The sequence below is a fragment of the Camelus dromedarius genome, chromosome 23, assembly GCF_036321535.1.
Source record: "Camelus dromedarius isolate mCamDro1 chromosome 23, mCamDro1.pat, whole genome shotgun sequence".
In the NCBI taxonomy this organism is placed as follows: domain Eukaryota; kingdom Metazoa; phylum Chordata; class Mammalia; order Artiodactyla; family Camelidae; genus Camelus; species Camelus dromedarius.
Genome location: NC_087458.1, coordinates 25,754,212 through 25,770,399, shown reverse-complemented (window position 1 = coordinate 25,770,399; position 16,188 = coordinate 25,754,212). Strand labels below are relative to the sequence as shown.

The 16,188-nt window shown below is 48.3% G+C and overlaps 1 protein-coding gene across 1 annotated transcript in view; it reads right to left on the bottom strand.

Moving 5' to 3' along the window:
• Window positions 1–15,207, bottom strand: part of CACNA1E (calcium voltage-gated channel subunit alpha1 E) — a 439,633-nt gene extending 424,426 nt beyond the window's left edge. Inside the window, exon 1 of the mRNA XM_064478060.1 lies at window positions 14,950–15,207. The gene's annotated coding sequence lies outside the window, so the exon portion shown is untranslated. The remainder of the gene's footprint in view (window positions 1–14,949) is intronic.
• Between the last annotated feature and the right edge of the window lie 981 nt (window positions 15,208–16,188).

The window sequence follows — 16,188 nt, the reverse complement described above, 5'->3', positions numbered from 1 at the left end:
AGAAGTCATCTATGTATAGAGCCTTGGAGAAGTGATTACAGACAAAGAAGAGAAGAGATCTGAAGACTGAGCCTAGGGTATCTAAGACTCACAGATGGACTGATTAGGAAAAATTAACAAAAGCTACTGAGAAGGAGTTACCAATGGCAAAGGAAGAGCACCAGGAGAGGGTGCTGGGTCCTTAAAGCCAGGTAAGGCATTTCAGAGAAGAGAGAGGGATCAGTTATGCCAAATGCTGCCAGTAGGTCAAGGATCTCAAGATGAGAACTGAAAACAGAGCATTGGATTTAGCAACAGGTTGGTCACTTGATGATCTTAGAACAATTCTGGTGGAGTAGGGGCAGCAGGGAGCCTCATTAAAGGAGGATCAAAAAGAAGGGAGACAGCCAAATAGTACAGGGAAAATCTCTTTTTATAAGTGACTCCAACTAATAAATGAAGAAGGAATGACAGGATTAAGATACCACCAGCATTGTGCAAGCCCCCAACGAAATAAACAGTCCAGGCAGCGGGGGCAGCAAACTATGGCCCTTGGCCTATATCTGGCCTGCTTGTTTTTGTTAATAAAGTTTTATTGGAACTCATCCATGCCCATTCATGTGTGTATTGGCTCTGGCTGCCCCCACACCACAATGGCAGTGCTGAGTAGTTGTGATAGAGACCACATGACTCACAGGCTAAAATATTTCCTGTCTGGTCCTTTATAGAAAAAGTTTGACAACTCTGATCTAGGCAATAATCCTCAGTGGCTGCTAATGTCACACGAAGAGAAACAACCAGACACCATGTGCCTCTGCTGGAAGTACATACCACCCCCTCGGAAGTGATCTTACAAAATAATAAAAAATCAAATCTGAATCAGATGGCACTAAATGCAGTTTATAGAAAATACAGGGAACAAAAACATTCAACAACACGGCAGGGATGCAACCAGCAAACTCCAGAAAGTGGGAAAATCTACAGAAAATATGACTAAATTTCTTCAACAAATACACCGTAAAGCTAAAAACCAAGTGGGGTGAAGGAACCTACAGATTATGACTTAAGAAACCTTTCAACCCAGTATGATATGTTACCCTTATTTGGACTCTGATTCAAACCAACCAGCTGCTTTTTTAACAAAAAAATTGATACAATTGGATAAATTTAAATACCAACTAGATATCTGAAGATACAAAGAAATTATTGTTAATTGGGGGGGAGTATGATAATGCTATTTTGGTTATTTTTCTAATCCGTTATCTTTCAGAGACCAGTACTTAAATACCTGTGGATGGAATTATATGGTGACTGGAGAGGTAAAGTAGGGAGACTTAAGGTGTAAGGATGCTTCCTCAGATGCAGTGCTTCAAAATAATCCAGTGGGGAGGTAAAGCAGGAGACTAAGACGAAAAAAATTGGTGATGAGCTGATAATTATGAAAGCTGGATGGTGAACACTTGGGGATTCATCATACTATTCTCTCTACTTTAGCATATGTTTGAAATTTTCCACAATAAAATGCTACTTTAAAAAGAAGAGAATAATGGTGGGGGGAAGGTGTAGTTCAGTGGTTCAGTGAGTGCTTAGCATGCATGAGGTCCTGGGTTCAATCCCCAGGACCTCCGTTTAAACAAACAAACAAACAAACCTAATGACCTCGCCCCACCCAGCAGAAAAAAAGGGGGGGGAGGGGAGAGAATTTGGACCCAACAAGTACAAGAGTACAAGCAACTCTTTGAAGAAATTGTACTGCCTATTTTATTTTATTTTATTTTATTTTGGGAATTGTACTGCATTAAGAAGCAAAATGAAGTGATTTCTGGAGGAGGAAAGAAAAGTTTTAAAAACATAGTCATCACCAGAGTCTCCCTTTAGTCCCTGAAGTTTTCACTGGAGTTTTCTTGCCTCTCCAGGCTGCTCTCCTAAAGAACATACTTGATTTCTTCCTTGAACTTCCAAGTCTGCGCCTCCAGGTAGCCAGGTAGAAGGTGCAGTCTCTGACCTTGAAAAGCTGCCCTCTCACTGCACGGGCAAGTCTAACTACAGCTGAAGAGTTAACCAAGAGACAAGGAGTGTAGCTCGGAGGATGTGAGGGCCTTAGCGATACTCTGGTTCAGAGAAGAGAGATGGGGGTGAGGGTGAGGGCAAGGGCTGAGAAAGACACCAAGTACTTGGTGTAGGAGGTGAGACTGGAAGAAGGGCAGAGGGGAGAAAGCAGTGCATTTTAGGAAGGAAAGTAATGTGAGCAAAAGCTTAGGCCAGAGGGGAAGCCCTTTTACAGAGTTCACGCTGGAAGGGGCTGGGAATGATGGCATCTACCCCACATGCCTCCCTCTGATGTGTCCTTACGGACTGCTTCCTGTGGGCCCCAGTGACCCACAGCCCGCTTTCCAGGCATCAGGGCCCATGGCTGTGGAAGGGGTCCCGGTCCCTGTGAGATGCAGGAAGCATCCTCGGAGAGGGCGAATTTGCACAATGAGAACAGAAACGTCCCTGGTGAGTCGTGACACCAGACGTTCCAGCAAAGGCAAGGCCCAGGCTGCCTCTCCACCTGGCATCTCTGTCCCCTGAGCTCCGCCCAGTTCTCTCACGGATGACTCATGACGCTGGGAACACTCCCAATCTGGCATGATCCACCCCAACTCCAAGCAGGATGGGCTTCGTGAGGCTCCGGGGTCCCTGGTACTGTGTGAATATTTGGGGTGTCCATTTTACCAGGTCAAGTCCACAGCCTTCCTCAAATTGTCAAAGAATTCTATGGCTCAGAAGGTTAAGAAACACTCTAATAGATGTTTAACAATTGTTTGATGTACCAGATTTGGGGTGAGGTCTAGGGTATAATTACATCTGTTGGGGCTTCTTCAAAGGTCCTCCTACCCCTCAAAATAGAAGACTGTTTCAGGATCAATGAAAGTAACAGTGAAAATTCTTCAAGGGCAGTCTACTAGCAATGCAGACCTCATGCACCCTCTCCCTTTTCAGGCCAAACAAAATAGCAAGCCTATCAGGAGCTATTTTCCACATAACATCTGACATTATACGTATTTTTCAAGCCCTACAGTTTACAAAGCAAATTAATTTCATTGATATTTATACTTTGAGAATTTCGCTATGAACACTTCAAAAAAGAGAGTAAAGCAATAAAATGGGGTGCAATTTGTATTTTTTAACAGATTTATGTTGTCTTAATGTTTTTGCATTAATGTTTTGTCTTAATGGTTTGCATGGCCTCTACAAATAGGCAGCCCCCAAACCCTGGCAACTTTACATCCCCAACCAAAGTCATTTCTCAAAGGATATGAGATCTGAGGAAATCTGCACTGTTTGCCTCCATCAAGTATTTTATATATTCATTTAATCAACTTTTACTGGGTGCCTAGTGGGCTTGAGGTTCTGAGATTCCAAAGGATAGCAGAGGAAGAGGGGGGCCACAGACACTACGGAAGTGCCCTCCCAGGTCTCTGCCTGCCATTCTGGCTTTTCTCTCCTCCCCTCCGAACTCAGCACCATCCCCTGATCCCAAATAAGACTCAGTCATCTCCAGCTAGTATTTGTTGATACTGATTCAAACTTCACACAAATCCTAGGAGGTGGGTTCTACTCCTACATACACTGAAGGAAGCTGAGATTTAGAGAAAATAAGTCACCTGTACAGACCCTCTCAGGAATGAATGGGAGAGCAAGGACCATTTCTGAAAGTTGCCTGATCCCAGGTTGGTGCTCCAAGCCCTCCACCACAGAAGTGAGTCCCCATCCACTTGGTTACTGCTCATCTGACACCCCCTGGATTCACCCACCCACAAGGAAAGCCTGTCACAGCAACCTGGGCAACAGTTTCAACCATTCTAGGATGCAGCAAGCCTGGCCCCACCCCCAGAGGGAGAGAGCGTGACAGAAGCAGGGGACCTGGCTGCTGTGGCCACACACCGCACCCGGGCTGTGTGTGCCCAGTTCCCCAGGCACCTTCCTCGGGATGACCTGACCAGGCACTCGGTTCCGCTCACTCCCTGGGCTGCCAGCCTCACCAAGATGACTAACGCCTGTTTTGACATTTCATTTGAGATGCCCCCACCTGTCGTTTCAGCCATAATGTACTGGAGGCAGGCAGAAAAGAGGGAAAGGGAGAGGGCTGGGAGGAGTGGCCATGGCAGGAAGAGGTGGTAGGCAAAAGCCAGATACTGCGGGTTCAGTTCCAGACCACTGCACTAAAGCAAATATCGCAATAAAGCAAGGCACGCGAATTTTTTGGTTTCCCAGCACATATAAAAGTTATGTTTACACTATATCTGAGTCGATTAAGTGAGTAATAGCATTATGTGTAAAAAAAACAGTATACATAGCTTAATTTAAAAACACTTTATTGCTAAAAAAATGCATCCCCAGTGAACCATAGTCTTTTTGCAATAATAACATCAAAGATTACTGATCACAGATCACTATAACAAACCGAATAGTAATGAAAAGTTTGAACTATTGAAAGAATTACCAAAATGTGACACAGAGACAAGAATAAGCAAATGCTTTTGGAAAAAAAAATGCTCAATGCTCGATGCAGGATTGCCACAAACCTCCAATTTGTAAAAAACGCAGTGTCTGCAAAGTGTAATAAAGCCAAGTGCCATAAAATGAAGTTTGCCCACTGAGAGATGAGGTAAGAGGCTGCTGTGATCATCTAAGCAAGAGATGATGGCGGCTTGGTCTGGATGGGGATGGGTGTAGAGAAGAGTCCAGATCAAGAAGTATTCAGGCCATCAGACTGACAGCATTCATAAGGGATTGTCTAAGGACATGTAGAGGTGCAAGTATCAAAAGTGACCTTGAACTTCTGGCCAGATAAAGGTTCCCTCCACGAACACATGGAAGCTGGAGGAGCTGATTTGGGGGTAGAGGTCAAGAATTCCGTCTGAAAATATTAACTTTGAGGTGCCTCTGAGATAGCCAAGTGGAGACAGTAAGAAAGCTGATGGATATAGAGGTCCAGATCTTAGAAGAGAACTCCGAGCTGGGGGCATAAATTGGAGACTTTGTGATAAATTGTTTGAGTAATGGCCTGGCAGGTGGCTGTGAGAATGTGCCTGGCAGACATCTAACTACAGGGCATTTAACTGACCAACAGCCCCGGCTGCTGGACTCTGAAATCCATCACTGAATTTGCACAGAGGGAGTAGGACAGGGACACTAAGGTAGGCCACTCGTGCGAAACACGAGACCCCGCTGACAGCTGGCTTTGGCTAGAGGGCTTCTGGACAGCTTTGTTGAGCATCCTGAGATTGCAAAGCAGGTTGGACACTGGCCCAACCTTCTTCCTTCTACCCATCACTCAGAGCCAGACTTACGTGGTGCTCTGAGAGCTCTTCCATCCTTTCCCGGCTCCTTCCCCACTAACTTTCATAGGAGTTTCCCCCAATAAAATCTTTGCACATTTAATCTGATCGTGGCATCTGCTCTGTTGGAGGACCTTCCCACAATGAATCTCAGCTTGACCCTGTGACTTGCTTTAGGCAGTGGAACAGTAACAAATGTGATCCAAGCAGAGTATTGATAAAGGATCATGCCCTGGGGACTGCCTTCCCTCTTGCTTCTGGAAACCCTTCCGCGACCATGTGAGCAACCCTTGGCTAGCCTTTTGGAGGATGAGAAACCAAGAGTAGAGAGGCTCCAGCCATCCCAGCTGTCTCTCTGCCTCAGCTGATGATCCATACGTGTAAGTGAAGCCATTGAGACCATCCAACCCCAGCCAAGCTGGCCCAGAATAAATGAACCACCCAACCAGCCCGAAGAATTGTGAGAAATACTGAATGTTCACTGTTTTAAGACTACTGAGTTTTGGGATGACTTATTACACTGAAAAAGTAAACTTATACAGGAGTCTGGAGCATAAAGATGGTACTTAAAGTCACATGAATGAGTCAGTCCTACCATGGATTCATGGGTCCTGCCCTCAGGCTTCCAATCCAAAACTTTTCAAAGGGCTTTTCCCATTAGCTAGAGCCTTCCTGGAAGCCTATTCAGCACTTACTATGTTCCAGGCCATGTACTGAGGAGCCACGGGTCTACAGTTATACCTGAAACACACTCTTTATCCTAAAGGGAAAAAAATGGGGGAATCAAGGAAAACCCTTCTCCAACTCTTCATAAATTAAAAATTACTATATACAAAGTTGGCAGGACTATAGAATCTGCCTGGATTTTTCCACTTCAGGCTTCATGGGAACACTCTCTCTCTCTCTCTATCTCTGTCTGTCTCTCTCTCTCTCTCTCTCACACACACACACACACACACACACAAGTCCACAGTATCACAGCCTTCAGTTAACTAATTATGTTCTCTGAGAGGAGCTGATGGATTCTTGCAGTCACTTCAAAGCCAGCTAACGCTGAGCACTCTGTTACAGTCACAGATGGTGAGTACCATGCCCCAGTCACAGGGAAGATGGCACCACAACAGGGGGAAGAAGAGTCAGGATTTTCTGAAGGTTCCAGAGTGGCTTCTCTACTTGTTCATATATTCAAGAAACTTATCGATCACCTACAAAGTGCAAAGCACTGAGCAGCTAAGGATAAAAGAAAGAATTCCTGCTATAGAAGATGTCACACTCTAGGGAAGCGACTGGCAATGACAACACTCCAGCACAAGACACTGAGAGAGAACAAAGGAAAAGGACCCAGTGAAGGCTTGAGGAGAATCAAGGGAATCTTCCTGGAAGAAGTTAACTGAGTTTGGAAGAATAAGCAACTGTGAGCCAATCCCTTGTGAGGAGGGGCTAGGAAAGGTCAAGTTGATGTAGCATTGGTGAAGGTATCAAGGCTTGAGAGAGGAAGGCACGTCTAGGTAACTGTAGTAGTTCAGTGGGGCAGAGTACAGGGAGAAAGTGAGTGGAAATGTCTAGAAACAAGACTGGAGTGGCAGGTGGGGGGTTAGATCACGAAAGGCTTTCTAGATCATGCCATACATAATTTGTTCTGAAATAAAGGAACCATGCTGTGATGTCAAAAGGAAAGAGATGCGCCCATCTGCATTTTAGAAAGATGGCTATGGCCACAGTACAGAATATGGATTTGGGGGAAGACAAGACAGGTGCCATAGACCAGGAGAGAAATGGTGAGTGTGGTGGTGGTGGTGGAAGTAGGGAGAAGGGACAGGATTGTGTGGCATTAAGGAAGAACCATCAGCAGAACATCCTTACTAACAAGGTGTAGGGGAGGGGACACAGAAAAAAGGGAGAAGAGTCACAGGTGACCTCCATATTTCTGGGTTGGGCAACTGAATGGATGGTGGTAACACTTGCTGGAAGGGGCTCTATGAGAGGAAGACAAGATTTGGCAAATGATGCTTGGTTTAGTTTGGGATGAAGTAAGTTTGAGATACTATGAGGCACTGAAATAGAAATGTCCAGTAGTCAGCTGGAGAGAAATTCGGACACTCAAAAGAGAATCCTGGGTTGGAAAACAAATTCGGAAGTCATCATCAGATGTGGTGACTGAAGGAAAGAGAGGGGTTGAAATCCCCCTAGGAGAGTGTGTACCAAAAGAAGTGAAAAGGGCCAGGGCTGGGACCATGAAGCACCTACATTTAAGAGTCAGTCACTTATTCCCATCTGGAAGAGGAACCCAGCCAGAACTAACCAGAGGAGAAATTACCAAAGCAGTGACAGCACACAAATAACCACCACCACGACTGAGCAGCTCCAGCTCCCTTCTCAGAAGTCTACTGTGAATGGCCAGGAAAGCAACAAGCACTAAGGTGTAACAGATGTCTCCAGAAATATCTGCATTTTAATCAGGGGTCTAGACCTCACAGTAATTCTGGCTCTGGAGCCAAACCGCTTGATTCTAATTTGAGCTCCACCACCTGCTGTGATCTTGGACTCTGGAGGCCTTTGTTTGCTCCTGTAAAACAGGAGTATCAATCCCTCCATCTCAAAGAGGTGTTGGATATACCACGTTTCTGACACATCCCTTCATCTACGCCTCTAACAGTGGTTCTCAGACCCACCTGGAGGGTTCAGCCCCAGCCCCCACTCCTGATTCAGGGTGTCTGGGAAGATGTTGAAGCTGCTGGTCCAAGAACCACACTTTGGGACAGGATGTTCCCCCAAAGGACCCCTACCATCGGAGTGAATATCCACTCATATGTACCCCCTCAAGCTGGTCTTGTGGCCCTAGAGAAGGGCTGTGGGGGGAGAGATCTAGTTTCTCAGTGCAGGAAGGGTGACACAGCAATGGGAAGGTGAGGGACAGGGACAGGCACACAGTCTTCTCCTCAGCTGTCACCTAAGACATCTCAAGGGCTACAAGTTGAGTGATTCACACCTGTATGTTTGAAAAGCCATGACTCACTAGATTCAGTAGGTGGGCTGCATTGACTCAGCCCTCAGGGAGGGTGGCAGGGAGGGGAGCAGGTCTGCAGAGTCACTGCCAACAGTCAGCAGAATGGACTGAGGTCTCCTGGGCACCTGATGAGCTAGGCCCTGGAGTGGAGAGAAGAGAGAGAGGCAGCAGAGCTGGAGGGAGGCAAATGTTTCAGAAGCGATGGAAGGGAAGCCTTGCACCCAGACGCGGAGGGCGAGAGGGAGCCTGCGCATCTCTTCACAATTTCAGAGAAGTTAGCCTCTGCTCTGGGTTAAGAAGACTGTGAAGAGCAAGAAAAGCAATCTGGAGTTTCCTCGGGAAGTCTACACCCACAATATTGCCTGTCCCTCCGCATCCCTTTCTGCCCTACTGATGTCCTGGGACCCCTCCTTGCTCTCCCCAGGGCATCGTGGCTGGAAATCTCCAGGAAAGCCCAGGAGTGGCAAGAGTAGACGGAACACAGACTTCTTTCAACAAAGTACTGTCACAGACATCATCTTATTTTATTTCTTAAAAATCCCCTCTGAACTCCCAGTTTTATATACATAATTTTTTTCAACCCGCATTTACTACCATGCTCAGTACCATGCTAGGTACTGAGATTGCAAGCATTAATTAATCACAATGCTTGCCCTCAAGGAATTCTGCCTAATGATATATAAAATGGGCTGCATTTATTAGAGAGTCTATAAAACACTTTCATTTACAATTGTACTTATTCCTCATAATGGCTATATTATGAGAATTGGTGATATGGACCCTATTCCATTTTTTGCCATTCTGATCTTAAATATAACCTTCTCGGGAGCCTCCCTGACATCCAGTCTAAAGAGCTACCCAGTCAAGTGCCATGTCACCCTATATTAATTTTCTGAGTGACATTTATTGCAGTCTGATTTTTTTTAAGTAAATCTACTTGTCTATTTATTGTCACTCTCTCCCTGCAGTAGAATAAAAATTGCACAAAAGTAGGAAATGTGTCTGCCTTTTCACTGCTCTATTTCCAGTACCCAAATGAGTGCCTGGTCCGGAAAAAGTGCTCAGGGTACATTAGCAGAAGGAAGGAGGGTAGCAGCTGAGGAGGAGGGGGAAGCTGGGAGAGGCTATGATTTTTCCACTAAGTGGCAGGACTGAGGCTCACGTCTGGGGCTTTGCCCCTTCCCCGCCAGCCCAGGCTCCTTTCCCTCCGCCCACCATGGTGGCCACTCTGGGGCAACACTCAGGTTCTGAGGTTGACAAACTCACTTTCCTTGCCTGGGCATAGAGGCAGATGGACTCAAGGCTCAGACTTCAGCGCTGAACAGTTGGTTAACCCAGAGTCAGAGATCCGACAAAAATAGAGTCAGGGAGTTGGGTCTGAGTTCACCTGTCATTACACATCCCTTCACTAAAGAAGGCACGGAACTTTGTCTGTATTTAGGATCCTTATACTCAAGAAAATACTAATCAAGGACCAAAGAAGTCAAGAGAGATTCAATTTACTTTAAGAGGTAGAAATACAAAATGTTCTCTACCACTTTTTAAATTAAGAACAAAGAATAAAATTCCTCTTCAGTAAATATAGCAAACAAAAAAAATTCCATTGTATGACTAGGTAAGAGGAAGAGACAACGAATAAAGAGACAAGAAGAGAGAAGGGATGGGAGACAAAATCAGCGAACAGTCATCGCTCCTAAAAGGAGAAGGGGCCTCAAGCAAGCATCGGGGCCAGGCCCCTTCTCTCAGGGTCCTGGGGCTGTGTCCTGATAACTCGACTGAGGCCCGAGGGTTAAGTGATTTGCTCGTGGTCTACAGCCAGTGAGGCCTGGAGAAAGACCAGATGCACGATGCCGTGGTCAGATAACACAGAATTTGGGAAAAGAAATAAAGACTTCTTCAAAGTACTGAACTTAGGGCTAGAAACCAATTATTTGAGAGTGAGAGCCATGTCATTTTTATCTTTATCTTCCCGTTTCTCCTGACACAAGGCCTTGTACACATTTGACTCATGAGAAGGGGGGACCCCAAAAGGTACATAAGGGAGGCATAAACTCTAAGACCCTCTGCTGGACAGAAGACACAGAGAGCTGCCTTGACCTCAGGTTACGCCTCTTCAACTATAGCGATACTTCTCTCAATAAAAGGTGTGCCCACTAGGGTAGACCTAGAGTTCACTACTCAGGTTAGAAACTGTACCAAAGCCCGCAGGGCGGGATGCCCCACCCCGCCTCAGGCTACGCTGCCTGCCCTGCGCCCAGGACAGCCTCATGCCCTCCTCCCACGGCACCTCAGCCCTGCGCCCTCCCCCAGCGCCCATCCAGCTGCTGCTGCCACCACTAACCCTGCAGTGAGAATCTGGGGAAATCTCTCTTCACCCCAATCCCAGGCTAGCGTGCATGGGGGAAAGATTTTTTTTTTTCCAAATGTAGTCAAGGCACAGTTGTAAAGGCTCTGTGATTCCAGAAGATGCATCATTCAAGTAACACTATCTGAAGACAGCTGGCAAGGCCTCTCCTTGGTGAAGTCCAATTCTATTGTAGACTCTCACTCAATTTAATTCCCCCAAGTCCACACGTGTACAGCAGACAACAGACCCCTTTCGCATCCTCATGTCAGAGATAAGGATTACACCCCTAACAAAAGTTTTCCAGGTTATGGTGAGGGAGGTATCGCACATCTTCGCTTCTGCCAGGAAGTTTCTTGATTTGCACATCATCCACTTTGTCCTATAATGAAGAGCTTTGTAACGGGATTTCTGGTTCCAAAGGGCTTTACAGTCTGCCACTCTACAGTGGCCTAGATCCAGGCTGCCGCATTGCACGTGCCGTAAGGACGAAGTCCCCTCTTTTTTTTTTTTTCTTTTTGTAGACGACCTTCTGCCCTGGTCCTGTCTCCCATCCCCACCCCTCCCCCTGTGCTTAGCTCGCCATTCAGGGGATGCTGTAGATGTTGGTTAGCACAGTGTTGTATTTCCTGCTCTTCTCAACTGTCTGTCACTCATTGGGGGTACAAGGAAATATAACTTATGGGGGATGCAAGCTAACACAAGGCAGGCAGGAGGGAAGGCTCTTCCCCAACCAGGTAAACCACCCCATTTTCCAGACCAGAACAGGGCTAAGGCCTGCCCGCTGGAGACCTAGGGCAGTCATCCTCCTCCCCAGGATGCCTCTTTCAAACCCCCTCCATCAAACTCCTGTCCACCAGCCCCCTGTGCACCCCCACCCAGGGAGGGGAAGTAGAAAGGCGAGGCTCTGCCTAGAATGTGCGGAGCACAGAGAGCAAAGCTACCCTGAACTGTGGGATCTTCAACCCCCGGAGCCGGGAAATACCTCGGGAGCATCTACCGAAGCTTCATCTTCAAGCAAGTTTAACGAGGCACAGGGAAGTTCACGACTTGCCCAGGGTCAACGGCTCCTTAACGGGGCTGAGTTGGGGCTAGAAGTCAAGTCTCCCAGGCCAGTGCCCTTGTATCTACCCCACGCCCACCTGATAGTTTCCTCTTTCCCCCAGATGTGCTGCTCTGGGTCTGACTACAGTGCCACAGGGTAAATCGGATGGTCAATTGGTAGAAACATGTCTAGAATTATCTATCAATTTTTGGCCCAGTGATGGAGAAAAGATCTGAGGGGCCTAAGCTAGACGTTGTCAGCTGATTCTCCTGATAGTCTGCAGAGTTACTTCTGGGTACCCCAAGGGGTGTCCCCACCCTTTCCAAATCTAGGCCAGGGTCAGTCTCTGAGACAACTGGCCTCAGTCAACTGTGATCCTGAGAGAGGCCGATTGCAACAACTAAGGTGTAGACAGACCCTGAATAGCAGATAGTGACATATGCCCTGCTGGCCCACGAGACAATCCTAGTACCCCGGGCATTCAGATTCACACTGGAGCGGGATCGAGGAGACAACAGACCCCCAGTGATGGTCCAGGCAGCCAGGCAGGGGGTGTGGGGACACAAACTTCATGGACACCAAGAAAGGACAATGCTGACAGAAAGAACAGGGACAACATGAGTCAAGAAGCAGGTGGGACAGATGAGTGGACTGCCCAATCCCCTCCACCCTGAAACCATCCATCACCCTAGGGACCACGTGTGTGACCCAAATACTGGCCACATCAACTCCAGCACAAGAAGGTACTATTTCATGGAGGGAGTCAGCTAGCAAGTTATGTAACTCTTCTGATCTCCAATTGCCTCACCTATAAAATGGGGATACCTACTTAATAGGGTTGGATAAGGATTAATTATGATAAAGTCTAGAAACTCCTTGTTATAGTATCTGGGAAATAATGAGCACTTAATAAACGGTAGCTAAACTTTTTGAAGCCCTGCAGGGACTTAGCTGTCTAGCAGACCCATGGGCTCCTAGGGAGATGGAGGTGTGACTGACACATCCCCTAAGAATCCTTACCACTCCCTCACACAAGCCCGGAGGTAAAAGCCGGGCATTTCCCTGCAACAAGATGCTTCTCCAGCATGAGTTTCTCAGTTTGAAACCCAGACATATACAGGATTCCTTCCCCTCCCTTCTCCTCTCTCACACCCAACACACATCCCACCCTCAGCCCCAGGAGAGCTGAGGAGCTATGATAGCAGCGATCCAACTGCTCAACTGTCTGACTGTGAGGGTCACTGTATGTCATCCTGCCATCACCATAACACTCAAAAGTCCTGGCAAAAGGATGGCCTCCTGGGAGCCCAGGCTCATAAATAAAACAAGCAAGCAGGCAGATGGATAGAAACAGGTTAATCATTTCCATGTAAATCACCATCTACTTGCAACTCCTGCAATCAAAGCATCAAGTTCCATTCTGGGAGTGGGATTTTGGAAGGGATTAGTGGAGTTGGGGAAAAGGAGTTCATCAAAGGAAAGAGATTTGTATTCAGAGCTGGCTTCTCAGAGGGAGCTGAAATAAAGTCCATCAGCAATCTGAGTCAGGAAGAAGCACACCAGGAAGGAAGGTGCAAGATCCAAATGACATGAAAGCATCGCCTGCTGCCTTGTGAAGTGTCCCTGTAGCAACTCGCAGGGCACTCATTCATCCCTATCTGTCTAGACAGTCTCTCCTGTCCACATCTAATTATTACTAATGTCTCTGTCTACGCTCAAAAGTGTCCCGGCTTTGACAATAAATTATATGATTACCCAATACTACAAAATGGTAAAAAAAAAAAAAAAAACTTAGCTGGCCAGAGACTTAGCAGGTGAGAGAGAAGCAGAGTAGAATCAGACAATACAAGGTCATCTTCCTCTAGGCTTCTAGAGAAGGCTGCACAATCTGACAAGACTCACACACCTGCAGGAGAGGAAGTTCTGTATTTTCCATTAGTAATTCCTTTTGTAACTGTAGACCAGAAGTTTTCCCCTGGTGTCTACCTTAGCTCCCAGGCCAGTAAAAACAAACAAAAAAATTTTTTGCTAGCTCTGATGTCAGTGGAGGTAAAGTGATGCTCTTATTCAAGCATCAGAAACATTTTCCTTTCATGAAAACACGCCTCTGGGTTCAGGTCCCACAGCCTCTCCTCTGGACTAAGCTGCTTGGTTCCTCCAGTCTCTCCGCTGATCATGATGTCTCTGTGACACGGTGTCTTGGCCACCAAGAGTCAGAATCAATGTTCCAACACCATGGCCTCCAAAGGTAAGAGTGAATCATTACAGTCCCCAGATCTTGCTCACCCACCTACACAGCCTGAACCACCTGCTCTGAGTGGCCAGAGTCACAGATTCAGTGAGAGAAAAGATCCCTCCTTGGGCAAGTGGCCAAACTGCCATTTCGGTCCCCAGAGTTAGGTGGAAGCCTCGATCTCAGGGGGACGTGGCAGGGGGAGGGGGTAGTGTCTCCCACCCTTCTCTCCTGGGCAGGGGCACAGTGCAAAGAGACGCAGAGGACTGGGTATTCATCCCTGGAAAAGGACACGCAACCAACCTCTAGCTGAGAGATCCAAATCCAGTCAAAAAGCAAGTCACCCTAAACAGCTCGGTTTCTTCGCACTCCCCTTCCTCCTCCAAGCCCCAGTTCCCAGCCCTCTCCCAGGAAAGGGTCCACTCGACCGACCGACCGGAGGCTCCAGAAACACCCCAGCTTACCCTGCACCAATCCCGGGACGCCTGCAAGGGCGCACACAGTTTCCTTCCCAGAAACTTCTCTAGAAGCTCAGCCCCTGCTCAGCCCCTGCTCATCCCTCCCGTGGAGTGGTCCTCGCACAGAACTTCCCGGGGCCAGGACTGGCGGAGACCCCGCTGCCGGCCGGCACCTGCTCCTCGGAGCCTGGCTGCGCTCTCCGAGCTGCACGAGCCTCCCTCGCTGCCGGCTGAGCAAACACGCAACTACGCACGAGGTGCCAGCCCCAGGCGCCCCGGCAAGGGGCACACCACTCACACCCCAGAACGCCAACCGCCCGGGGGCTTTCCCACGCCGGGAAATTAACACGGAAGTTGCAAAGACAAAAGCAGTGCGTGGAGAGGAAGAATCAGCTTAGTGGAAGGTCTGGGCAAACTAGTAATCTCCACGATCCATGCACCCCCAACAGGTAGCAGCACCGGTGACACGGAGCCCGGGGAGGGCAGCGCAGCCCCGCAAGCAGCGGGTGCCAGGGCGCAGACAACCATTTCCTGGGCAGCAAGAACCGGGGCTTACCTTGAATTAACGCAGAGTCCCGCGCTCGGCTGAATGAGGAGAGTATGCTAGTATTCCCAAGACATCATTGAATGGCTTTAAAAGAGCACAAGGGTAGGGGAAAGGGTACTGGGAGAGGGGGTAGGAGAGATGGTGAATTCGAAGAGGGAAGAAGGAGGAATCAGAAGAAAGAAGGGGAGAGGGGAAGGAAGGCAAGAAGAGAGAAGGGAGAGAAACGGAAAATAAAATAAATGAAAGAGAAGGGAGACCGTTGGGGGGGGGGGGGAATCTGTCTCCTGCCCACACGGTGGAGAAGAAATTTCTGACAGTCAGAAAGAAAACTCGCACACATGTACCCCAAAGGGGTCAGGACGAGGGGTAGCAAGGAGACGAGAAGACTGGAACTGTATCCAAACAGAGGAAGAAACAGCAGCGCGGCCGGGCAGCACCGAGAGGCGGGAGGGCGCGGAGAAGGACGCCAGGAGAGCGGGAGCGCGCACACGGGCTGCGGGCGGGGCCGGGGGCTGGATGGAGGGCGGGGTTCCGCGTAGTAAACCGCCGCGAGGCGAGAAATTCGGCCGGGGTTTCTATGCGAAAAGTTCAGTGACCTCAAACTTCCACAGGCGATTTTCACTCGAGAACGCTGTCCCCGTTTGTGGGCGGGAGCGGCACCTCCCAAGGTTGCGCTCTTGGAGCTCACCCCGGTTCCAGGGTCCGCTGGGCGGGGGAAACCGTGATGGAAGAGCATGATTCTCTCTGAAGAAAAACAGAAGGGGGGGGGGGGCGTGCTTTAAGGATCAAGTTAAGGGAGAGAGGGAAGTGTGAGGAGACCAGTCCCTGAACCAGATGCTGCCCAAGGAAAGGAGACCCCAGCCCAAGTGGGGAGCATCTCTGCTGTCTCTAAAGGGACCTAGAGGGTGGCCAGGGGCCAGCTGAGGGCTGGAAGGGGTAGTTCCCCAGGGGTAGTTAAGGACAACAAAAAATTAACAGCCCTAAAAACAGTCAGATTGGCATCTCTCCAAGGCTTTCTAGACCTGAATCCCTCAGATCTCTCAGAGGGATCCCTCTCCCTACCCCATTTCTCTGGCTCTTTGCACATCTTTTCCTGGAGAATAGTAGAAATGTCTCCCAGAGCCCTCGCTAGTGAAGACCTCGGGTCCCACCAGGCCATCTCTTCAGTCCAAGTAGGTCCCCAGGGGGGCTTTGCCAGGTGGCTATACTCAGCTGCCTACCCTCCACCAAGAACCAGAGGACAGAGGT